Genomic DNA, 12,086 nt, shown 5'->3' on the forward strand with positions numbered 1-12,086 from the left:
ACGTCGGGAAACATGATAGTGTACGTGGTCTGCAACCAGTGTACGATATATCTTGGCTGTCATGGTGCCTTGCACGAGCTGCACTGTACCCATAGATGCCCATGTGAATGTTACTCGGATCGTAATGGAGCCGCCGTGAGCTTGTCTACTTCCCGCAGTACAAGTGTAGAGGAGCTGCTCTGCTGGATGACGACAGGTTCGCGCCGTCCCACAGGCACGATGAAGAAGGTATTGGGATTCGTCAGACCGAGCAATGCTCTGCCACTGCCCCGACGTCCAGTGCCGCTAATCGCGTACCCTGTTCGTAGGTGCCGATGCCGAGGTGTTAACATCGGTACCTGAACGGGTCGTAGCCTGCGAAGCCCCATTTTTGGGAGTATCTGGTGCAACGTATTCAGACACACTTGTACTCTGCTCAGCATCAACGTCTGAGGTTAGCTCCGCCACAGTTGCCCGACTGTCGTGTTTTACCAGTCTGCTCAGCCTACGACGTTCGACGTCTGTAATGCCATGTGGCCGCCCAACCCCACGACGTTTGAACGTGGTGTCACATTGGTTTCGCCACGTGTTGAAGACATTCACCACAGAAATCCTCGAACACCGACGAGTCATGCAACTTCCGAAATGCTCTTGCCTAGAATAACGGCCATCAGAATCTGCCCTCGCTCGAACTCACATACATCGCGCTCGTTCCCCATTCTGTTGTTGTTGTGGTCTTCAGTCCAGAGACTGGTTTGATGCAGCCCTCCATGCTACTCTATCCTCTGCAAGTTTCTTCATCTCCCAGTACCATCTTTCTGAATCTGCTTAGTGTATTCATCTCTTTGTCTCCCTCTACGATTTTTACCCTCCACGCTGCCCTCCAATACTAAATTGGTGATCCCCTGATGCCTCAGAACATGTCCTACCAACCGATCTCTTCTTCTAGTTAAGGTGTGCCACAAATTTCTCTTCTCTTTAATTCTATTCAATACCTCCTCATTTGTGATGTGATCTACCCATCTAATCTTCAGCATTCTTCTGTAGCACCACAAGTCGAAAGCTTCTATTCTCTTCTTGTCCAAACTATTTATCGTCTACGTTTCACTTCCATACGTGGCTACACTCCATACAAATACTTTCAGAAACGACTTTCTGACACTTAAATCTATACTCGAAGTTAACAAATTTCTCTTCCTCAGAAACGCTTCCCTTGCCATTGCCAGTCTACATTTTATGTCCTCTCTACTTCGACCATCATCAGTTATTTTGCTCCCCAAATAGCAAAACTCATTTACTACTTTAAGCGTCTCATTTCCTAATCTAATACCCTCAGCATCACCCGATTTAATTCGACTACATTCCATTTCCCTCGTTTTGCTTTTGTTGGTGTTCATCTTACATCCTCCTTTCAAGACACTGTCTATTCCGTTCAGCTGCTCTTCCACGTCCTTTGCTGTCTCTGACAGAATTACAATGTCACCGGCGAACCTCAAAGTTTTTATTTCTTCTGCATGGATTTTAATTCCTACTCCGAATTTTTCTTTTGTTTCCTTTCCTGCTTCCTCACTATATAGATTGAATAACGTCTGGGATAGGCTACAACCCTGTCTCACTCCCTTCCCAACCACTGCTTCCCTTTCATGCCCCTCGATTCTTACAACTACCATCTGGTCTCTGAAGGTGGCAGGGGTAAAATACATGAAGCGAAAGGCTATTTACAATTTATACAAATAGGCTTTCGCTCCCTGTATTTTACCCCTGCCACCTTCAGAATTTGAAAGAGAGTATTCCAGTCAACATTTTCAAAAGCTTTCTCTAAGTCTACAAATGCTAGAAACGTAGGTTTGCCTTTCCTTAATCTGTTTTCTTAGATAAGTCGTAGGGTGAGTATTGCCTCACCTCTTTCAACATTTCAATTGAATCCAAACTGATCTTCCCCGAGGTCGGCTGCTTGTCGACGTATCGGTATGTATTAATAAGTTACAGTTGTTAGAAATCGCTGTATTCGTTTTGAATTGCTCTGTAGTTTTATTTGTACCTATATCAGATGTCTAAGATACGTATTAAGTATAAGACACTGTATTTCAGCCAAAGTTCAGTTTCATTCGCATTATTTTAGGGACCAACTAAATCTACCAACATGTGATACTTGTCTACTATCTCTTCAAAAAGAAAAAGGAAGATTTAAGTGCGCACATTTCGCAGTCTCACGTATACCGTGCAAATATCCCGGCCTCTTTGGTAAGAAAGACACATATATTAACGTTCTGTTTATACTTTACGTCAGTATCTAGTGGTAACATCATTGTAACGCTCAGTTAATATATTATACTGCTCATTGCGATATATTCTTGTTATTGTCAACCATACAGCAATGCTAGCGTCATTTCCGTCAACTAGCATCTGAAGCCTAATGTAAACAGTGCATATCTGTTGTACCGTCTCTGTGTGCTACCAGTGACAGTTTAAACCAGGTGGTGTTAATGTTCTATTAGACTGTTGACTGCCTCAAGTGCATATGTTGGTCCACTCACGGGAAATATTCTTGACTGTGCTAACAACAGCACGCACTTCACTGGTAACTGCATCAACGCCATATTTTGCGGTACATTGAAAATGTAAGTTTTCGGAAAAACGCGAATTTTATTACTGCGATCATGGACTGTAAACATTCGGCTGTCGAGCAGTAGTTAGCCTTGTAAAGGCAAAGGAGCCATCTGATGGCAAAATGTTCGTAACCGATAATGGCAAAAACAAAACAGAAAAGTTTTAAAAATTTCCTCAGTTTAGTGGTTGTAATCTGTTTTAAAAGTATTTCACCATACAACCACGGAACCCTTAAAATGCAAAATGTCATTTCATGAAGAAACAGGTTCACCTCTAGTGTGGATGATGGCATATGCATTACCAAACAATTAATGACTTATTGTTTACCCACTCAGTTTGTTCACACAATGTTCAAATGGAATTGCTTAGCTTTAATCATCCCGAAGAATGAAATGAAACAACATGACACCCTAATTACCTCATCTTTGTTTGCTGTAGGGCACAGCCACGTAAAGAATCTTTCGTCATAACCAAAAATAACCAACATCTCGTGTTCGATGTAAGCTAATTGAATTTATAAACGTGATCGACCGTCGGGTGATGAACTTGTCATTTCGATGTCTCTAAAGGCACTATCTGATGTTTATAAATAGCACTGTTAAACGTGATTTGTTTTTACTTTTTGTAAGACTCTTCACGCAGCTTTGGTAACACCCCACGAATTGTCGATAAAATACCGAGTTTCCTGAATGACTGCTATTTCATAAAAAGTGGAAATATTTATATCTAATAGTGTTTAGACAGGTATGTGCTTTGTTAGAATTGCATCAGACTCTCGCACGTATCCGAAACTCCGTCGGAGCGTTCACCGTGACGGGGACTGGGAACAATGAGCTACGGGCTAACTGTGACTAATGAATTCTTTGGAATCAAACGACGCCAGGATGCTGTTTGCTGCGTGTGTGAATCAATATAACAGACGTGCAAAAAATGCAAACGGACGAGGTACGCTAGAATTTCCTCGTGGCTTTTAGTGAAGTTTTCACGTATCAGCAATCCACGGGGTTAATAATTTAACAGCTTTCATTTTGGAACTGTTCACGTTCGTATCCCAACAAAAAAGGATTGTTGTTACTTCCACACTTTCTATTAACGTATTATGTTAAACTCTCCATTTTCTCGAGTTGCGATTTTTATTTAACTATTTATTTATTCATTCATTGAGTATTTACCTGTATTTCAGAAGGTGCAGATTTTTATCGATGGTACTGAAGGTATAACGGTAAATTACTATTCTTAAACACTAACCTGACATATACAAACGGTCGGTGTTACCAAACAGCACTTCGCATCCTTCGGGGTCCGAAGGCTGTGACACGCATGACTCTCTCCTCTTGTGCGTGCACTGACCAGTGACAAAGCGAATTTCCAGGACCTGACCCATTAGGTTCCATTTCCCTTGACACATTCTTTTAGAAGTATAATATATCGAAAAGTATTCTGCTATTTTCCATCGCATTTAAATGTTGCTTTTACTCCCTTCTCGTACCGTTTATTTTTTCATTGAAACAAAAACTAAAAATTCGAGACATGTTCTTTCCCGACCGATCCATCATTTATTATCCATTATTGCATACCATATGATTAATCTAAGAAATTTAATTTCACCCTTGCTGTCTATGTATGACTCTCGCGCTTTTTGGTTCTTCTGTAAAAAAGTATTGGTACAGACACAATTTACAAGATTTGAGTTAAGGCCGAAATTGCAATCGTAATAATAAATATTTCATACAGTCAACGGCGACTATGATGTCTTTTAAGAAATATTATTTGACTGTGAATCCCTACCATGAGAAGTTAATCGAAAATTAATTTGTTCCTATCCTTGTTTTCCCTTCCAGACTACGTTTACTTGGTCTGCATACAGTAGGTACATTTGTTTATTCTTTAGTTATAACTGACAAAATAATGTAAACTCATAAAACAAAAATTTTCTTCCATTGATTTGTTGTCAGTAGTATGCAAGGGTAGTTTCCTGTGAACACCATTACTTTAATTTTTTGAGATCACAGGATAACAGTCCCTGTAGACTTGATGCTGTTTATGAACAGCGAATTCCATACACTCTTCTGTATGGTATAGGGAAATAATATCATCAGCGAAAAAGGCATTTGTGCCACTCTGCTGTTGTCAATTTTTTATTCTTTGGGTTTAAACAATTTTTTCGCCTTCGTAAGGTATCTTCAAGATATATGTTAAAAATGCAGGTGGGTGCCTGCATCTCTGTCGGACATCTCGAACTGTATTTATTCGTCCATCATATGTCACCAGAATACAATCGAGAACTGTCTCTGAAAAAGCCAGAAATAATAAAATTTAAATACAGAGTTTTGCTGTTATTTGTTACAGTTGTCATCCTGGTAGCGAGATTTCGTCATCAAGGATCAAAAATAAATTTACTACTACCGTTTCTAAGACCGAGAGAAAGTTCTCGCATGCTCCCAAGGTTTCCATAAAATCATAATGAGCGTCATTATGACCACCATATTATATGATCTGCATACCGTCTCAAACGGTTTTATTTTTTCTCGACGACTGCGGTTTATTGAGAACGTCAGCCACTGAAAAGGTCAACTATTTCCGTCGCTTCCATTGCATAAACAGTCACCAGGCACAAAGACACGTACACAGTGGTTCTGTGATGATGTTGCAACGTTTCAGGGGTAATGGAGAAGGGTTAAATGTGGCAACTTGCGGTAAGTGACCCTGGTCCGGAAACGAGCTAGTCGAAAGTTACAAGCGGAAGACGTTCTGCTACCTGTGACGGCGGAATACATATACCTGTACTGATGTTGCTAAGACTACAGGGTAGGCAAGTATCAGAAGAGGCAGTGTGGATCAAAACAAGAAAAAAAATGACTGGTAAACATGGGCTCCAAAATGCATGCCTTAACAGCTATGAGTAATTGTTCGCACAATATAGAAGACGAACAAGTGTTCATAGCTCTTAAGGTATGCACAACCACGGAAACATTCTTTATATGCTCTCTTACACTGTATGTTACAGTGCTTGGAAACATGTAAACAACGAAGTCTATTATAGTCACATATTCGCTTAAATTATTTCTGCACATATGACAGTTTCGACTCTCAGTTGCTTCAAATAGACCTAAATAAAAAATAAAACTGCTAAAAGTAGATGAAAAGAATTATCACAATGGTAAACTACACGAATACATTGATAAACATATGAAATTTATAAGGCGTACCATGAAATCGTTCTTGGCCCCAGGCTGGATGAAAATATGCGGAGATCGTTGTATGTACAATGCTCTTCCAGTAGAGTGACTGGAACTGGACTTTACAAGACCTTGTACAGCCAGACGCAGCTGTGGGGGCGCTTCCAAGTGTATCATAAAGTTAACATCAGATAATACGCAAGGAAACTTTCCAATAGTTCATATTTGCCAAGAATTATTTAATAACTTTAATGTAAAGAATATCCTAATTTTAAAGACAGTATTTAGCGCCTCCACATGTATGGTGGCCACAGGATATGGTGAATTGTCGGATGTAATTCTTAAGGCTGAGCAGTATCTTTTTACGTCGTTTGGTCAAGTTATAAGTGGGCTGCTTCTGTGTTGGCAGCGCTGTGTAGCGCTTTGCATTGGATCTCTGACTGCGCTTTCTCTGTGGCTGGTTGGACTCGTTGTTGGAAGTCGCCAGCAGTGATGGAAGTACAGTTGGGCAGTTGTGAACAACCAGCAGTGATGGATGTTAAATGTGAGAAGTTAGCATTGGTAGAGGGTAGAGGTCTGAAATGTTAGCATAGGCTAACGACCTGGAAGTATACGACTTGGAGATTGAAAATTATTCATGATTACATATCTTTGTACTGGATGTCAATGACGATTTAGATTCGTGTCTGAACTGTATGTCACATTATTAAGGTAAAAAAATTCATTATTTGGTTTCCAACAAAATCTCTCCTTTGCTAATCACATGCCTATTAGTAGTTAGTGGTTTTAGTAGTTAGAATCTTTCATTTAGCTGGCAGTATTGACGCTCACTGTATTGCAGTAGTTCCATAATGAAGATTTCTGTGAGGTAAGTACTTAATGAAATGTATAGGTTAATGTTAAGATTTCCTTTTAGTCAGGGCCGTCAGGTTGTAGTTTTTTTTCGAGCAGTCAGATTGCATTGCGCTAGAATATTGTGGGTCAGTGTTGACACGATAAAAAAAAGTAAAAAGAAAGTAGGCTCAGTAAGTTCAGTTTCACTCAGCTGTTTCAGAATCAAATAACGTAGATGTTTCATCTCCTCAGTCATTCAGTAATTTAAGTACAGACATACACATTTAAACAAAGAAGTTCGAAGGTCACAGAGGAAGAAAGGGATTTCTTACGTGTACACACTTGGTCCTAATCATTTGCGGCATATGAACATATAGCAATACTCAAAATATTTTGACGTAGCCCTAGGCCAAGAATCATCCATTGCACTACTTACAAATGTTACGTATTATTGCAAAGTATTTGTCTAGTTTATCAGTGCAGTATTTTCTTGTATCTGCAGATAAAAGAGTTTATTCTTAATTTTCTTTAATTTTCTTCGTGAGTCCACTGATTATGAGTGGTAAGTCCACACTGGTATAGCCAAGGAAGTATTGTATGCGGGAGTTCACGTGTAATAAAAACAGCGTGAATCAAGAGGGAAGGTACATGCTTTGAGGAGTGATAGTATCGGTGATTCTCAACAATAACGTCACATGAACATATGCCGTTTTCTCAACCGTATGCGACACAAAGCTGTTTTAAAATCACATGCGTCAGTCGCACGTCCTTCTTCACCACCACCCACATACGAATGCAACCAAAGAGACCTTAGGCTACGCTGATTTGTTGGCTTAAGAGCGAAGAGTGAACCCAAAATAGCGACACAGAGTGTCGAAATTTTTATTTTATACTTTTTTCGCAATTTTAGATAAATATTTGAAGTTGTTCTTTTGAAACTGTAGTGGAACGTCTTACTAGTTTAGAAATTGCATCACGTCCAATCTTTCTGTTTGACTGTGAAGTATGTATGGACGGCACGAAGAAATCCGATTGCACTGGAGGGGGGGTGCGGGAGGGGTGGCGATGTGAGCAGAATAACAAGATATCCGATCTGCAGAAATAGCGCATTAGTTGAGTTAAAAATTGTTGTTCAGAAACAGTTGCTGAAATTGATGAACAAAAATTTAAATGACAGCATTGGTCTTTGCGGTGGGGGGAGACGAGTGATGGGAAATGCTGACGTAATCGGCTCTCGGCGCTACCAACATAGACTGCGACGTTTAATTTCACCACGGAACTTTGAGACTACAGCTGCTAGGTCGCTGGCGTTAGAAGGAATGAAAAAAAAAAAAAAAAAAACAGGGAAGTCGACGTGAAATGTTCTAGACAAATCCGAAACGCGACGAAAGCGAACGACGGACCAATCGGACAGCTTTTATTGTGCCAAATAGGCCGGTATTACACTATCAAATTTCTTTGTCAAAGATTTGATCAAAGATGTGTTCAAATATTCGTCAAATATATTTGACAAATATCTTTGACGTGGCGCTAAAAAGGGGTATTACACTGTCATCATATTTTTCATCAGAGTTCAAGATGGCTGACAACAGCAACTTGTTGGTAACCGCAGCACTTGCATGCACCACAATTGCACTGTGTGCGCATGCGGAAGGGAAGCGGGGTATAAAAAGGAAACGTACCTGGGTGAAACTGTGGGTTTTATGCCGTCACGATACAAGCATTCAATAAATGGATGAGCATACATTTCTGTACGTGCTCAGTGAAGTGTATTCCCATGTCACAAAGCACCATACTCACTTAAGAACTGCTGTATGTGCAGAAGACAGGCTCTCTGTAACACTCCGATCCCTTGTTACAGGAGAGAGATAGGTTAGGTTAGGTTAGGTCAGGTCAGGGCTCCAATCTTCTTAATCTATTTTTGTATTCAGGGTGCCTCACGTTGTAAAGCGCCTCATCAACTTCATACATCTCTATTAATTTTGTAATTGTCGATACACACAAATTGTATTTACTGGCAATGTTTATAAAAACACTACAGATGACAGAACGCTGCAGCGATGCTAGCGCTCCACGTGGTAACATGTCACATTGCAGTGAGCAAAAGACAAGCGACTTCTTTGATTAAATCTACAGAGAGGCCCTAGATTTGATCAAATATTTGACGACATTTGACAAAGTTCCCTATTACACCATCAAATTTCTTTGACAAAGATGTTTGACAAAGATATTTGACAAAGATATTGGACAAAGAAATTTGGTAGTGCAATACCGGCCTTACATGCAGTTACCACTGTTAGCAAAGTAGTTATCGCCAAGCGTGAACGTTAATCTTATTTGTTTCAGTTCTTGCTCTAAGGGGGACAGGCAGGCTGCTATGTTGTTGATGTACAGAATATCTAATAATAAATCAATACTTAAATATACAGCTCCAAAACTCGCAGTATATTTACAATGAGCAGCCGAATCTTTTTGCTTTTGCTGGTACAACGATATTTTTTCAGTTGATGTATCGATATTTCTCTTCGTTATATCGTGAGCCGATAACGATATTATTTTAAATATCGATATATCGAATTCCCGATATTTTTAAAAATATCAGCAGCCCCAGTGCAGAACTGAGATTCTCCGTTGAACACAATATGACGCCACTCGTCAGCTGTCAATGCTTCCCGGTCACTACACCAGTCCAAACGCAGCCATTCGTGTTGTGTTACCTGCTGCCTAAGCGTGGGAGGACAACTCTCACATCCAGCTACTGCTAGTCTGCATGCGCCATGACACAGAACTGTGCGGGAAATCCATTACTTGTTCTCGGATAGCAGGGGCGGGTGTGTTAGGGCTAAAATGTGCGTGGTGCGTAATACGCCCATCCTCGAGATCGTCTGACGTCAGACGTGATAGACCGGGAACTTGACTACAAGAATACCTCCTCTCTCGTTCCCACACAGTCGAACATCAAGCCAGTTTTAGATCCAAATGCCCCACAAATCTAGATATTGAACGACTCGAGCAGCCGCCGGAATGGAGACCTACAACGAGGAACCGTTCACATTCCGTCAGTTCTCATTCAAGATTTTAAACATGGCTGAAACAGCACCTGTTGAAATTCTTCACGGTAGTTTACCGTGAAGTTCTCACTCAACATCTGACGCGGTTCACACCCATTACACACCCTACCACGCCTGGTATCAACACTAAACACGAGAAACATTAATGCACACTGGTGGCTATTCAACCTGTCGCAGAGAATTGCAACTCTAGTCATTGACATGTCCACCGAAGGTGTGGCGTGTATGTATATGAAATTACACTGATGTCCGACCATGTCTTCCGGATGCATCAGTCAGTATGTGATGAAATACGCATAAAGAACCAACATGTTTCAGTGTTACAACTTGCGCCGTACAGTTGTCAACTACTTTTAGTGCTGAAATACGCATAAAGAACCAACATGTTTCAGTGTTACAACTTGCGGAGTACAGTAGTCAACTACTTTTAGTGATGAAATACGCATAAAGAACCAACATGTTTCTGTGTTACAACTTGCGGCGTACAGTTGTCAACTACTTTTAGTGATGAAATACGCATAAAGAATCAACATGTTTCAGTGTTACAACTTGCGGCGTACAGTTGTCAACTACTTTTAGTGATGAAATACGCATAAAGAACCAACATGTTTCTGTGTTACAACTTGCGGCGTACAGTTGTCAACTACTTTTAGTGATGAAATACGCATAAAGAACCAACATGTTTCTGTGTTACAACTTGCGGCGTACAGTTGTCAACTACTTTTAGTGATGAAATACGCATAAAGAACCAACATTTTTCAGTGTTACAACTTGCGGAGTACAGTTGTCAACTACTTTTAGTGATGAAATACGCATAAAGAACCAACATGTTTCAGTGTTACAACTTGCGGCGTACAATTGTCAACTACTTTTATAGTGAAACTCAGCTTCAACTAACAAAGAAACTTCATAAAGACAAAAAATTCCTTGCCTATCGGCACGTCATAGTTTTCGAGTAGTGCAATCCTTATTAAGATGCCAATGATACATGCTGGCTTGACTCAAAATATGCTATATCGCACAGAACAGATAGTTGCCAGTCCAATACATGTATTATCATGTAGTGCCTTTACTCTGGTAGTTTAGGATGTAATGTTATAAAAAATTAATGTGTTTTAATGGAACAGTTCTCTGATTGACCTTTGTGAGAAATCATCGCCTCCCTTTCGACTGGCTAAACGCACAGTTGTTGATCTTCCTTTCATTTAAAATACATCCAGGTTGATGAGTGCCATAAAGTCATGCTGCCATGCTTGTGGTGACAACGATGCGAGAGGGAAGTGAAAGCCGCTTCGTATAGCGTTGCTCTCAAACAGCCCAGCTTAATGTGCAAATTCGGCGGTCGGACCCCCCCCCCCCCCCTTCCTCCCTCTATAGAACAACCATCGACAGTGTGGCATGCCTTCAGTCCACGAGACTGCGAAGAGGCCTGCAATTTAGCTCAGAACTTTACTGGAATGTCTGTTCATGAGGAACTGCATGTCAACGCCTGATAGTATTTGCTAATTTTGCTAATTTGGGGACACCAGAAGATCCTGCAGAATATCTCAGATCAGGGATCGAAACATCGATAGCGTAAGAATAAATCTGAAGAGGAACATGGTTGGACCCAACAACTTAGAAGACCTCACGTTCAATGACAACGGCCAAGAGAGTCTTCAGATTTATATACATTCGTGTATCGCAACCCTGATAAAACTGCAGTTGTCAGGCCAATGTCTTCTCTAAATTTAAATGCTTACACAGCTTTAAGAGAACTTCCAAAATAATTTAAAAAATCGTCTTGTAAAAGAAAAGGCAATTATAGCTTGACAACCAACTTGATTCGAAAACTGACAGTCCAAATGTTATGCAGGCCACTGTATCAGTGGATTGTCTTCTTTAGCCCTACGCTCCATACACCATTAAACCGTGCAGCTGCAGTGCCAACTAAAGGAACTTGGGTCTATAGGGATCGACGTTCCTCACATTGTTGGAGAGGAAAAGACTTCTCGATATTCTCTCTGTCCGGTCAATGAGAGGGACGCTCGCCCCTTCTATTGTAATCGACTGACACCTTCCGGACCAGTGTGCGCTGAATCTAACTGAATGTTCGCTTAATATTACTCACGGCTAGGCTGCCTCGTTTGCATGTTGCAGAACTTGCCAGCTATGAAGAAATTAATATTGACCGCCATCTACACCGCGTACGAGCCAACGCTTCTTACTTTATCGGGAGTGGAAGCCCATCCGTTTTGCATAACTTGTTTGCAGAACACGTAGCTGTTCTGTTGCCGCTCTTATATGAGCAGCTTACGTCACTCTCCGGTGGTAGGTGAAACCCTGGAGTATTTTTCACAGTGACGCTCCCACAAACCCAGATAAATTTCACTAGCTTCATAGTAAACTGGTTAGTCCACAAAAATTTTTAAAT

The sequence above is a fragment of the Schistocerca americana genome, chromosome 8 (genome assembly GCF_021461395.2).
Source record: "Schistocerca americana isolate TAMUIC-IGC-003095 chromosome 8, iqSchAmer2.1, whole genome shotgun sequence".
NCBI lineage: Eukaryota > Metazoa > Arthropoda > Insecta > Orthoptera > Acrididae > Schistocerca > Schistocerca americana.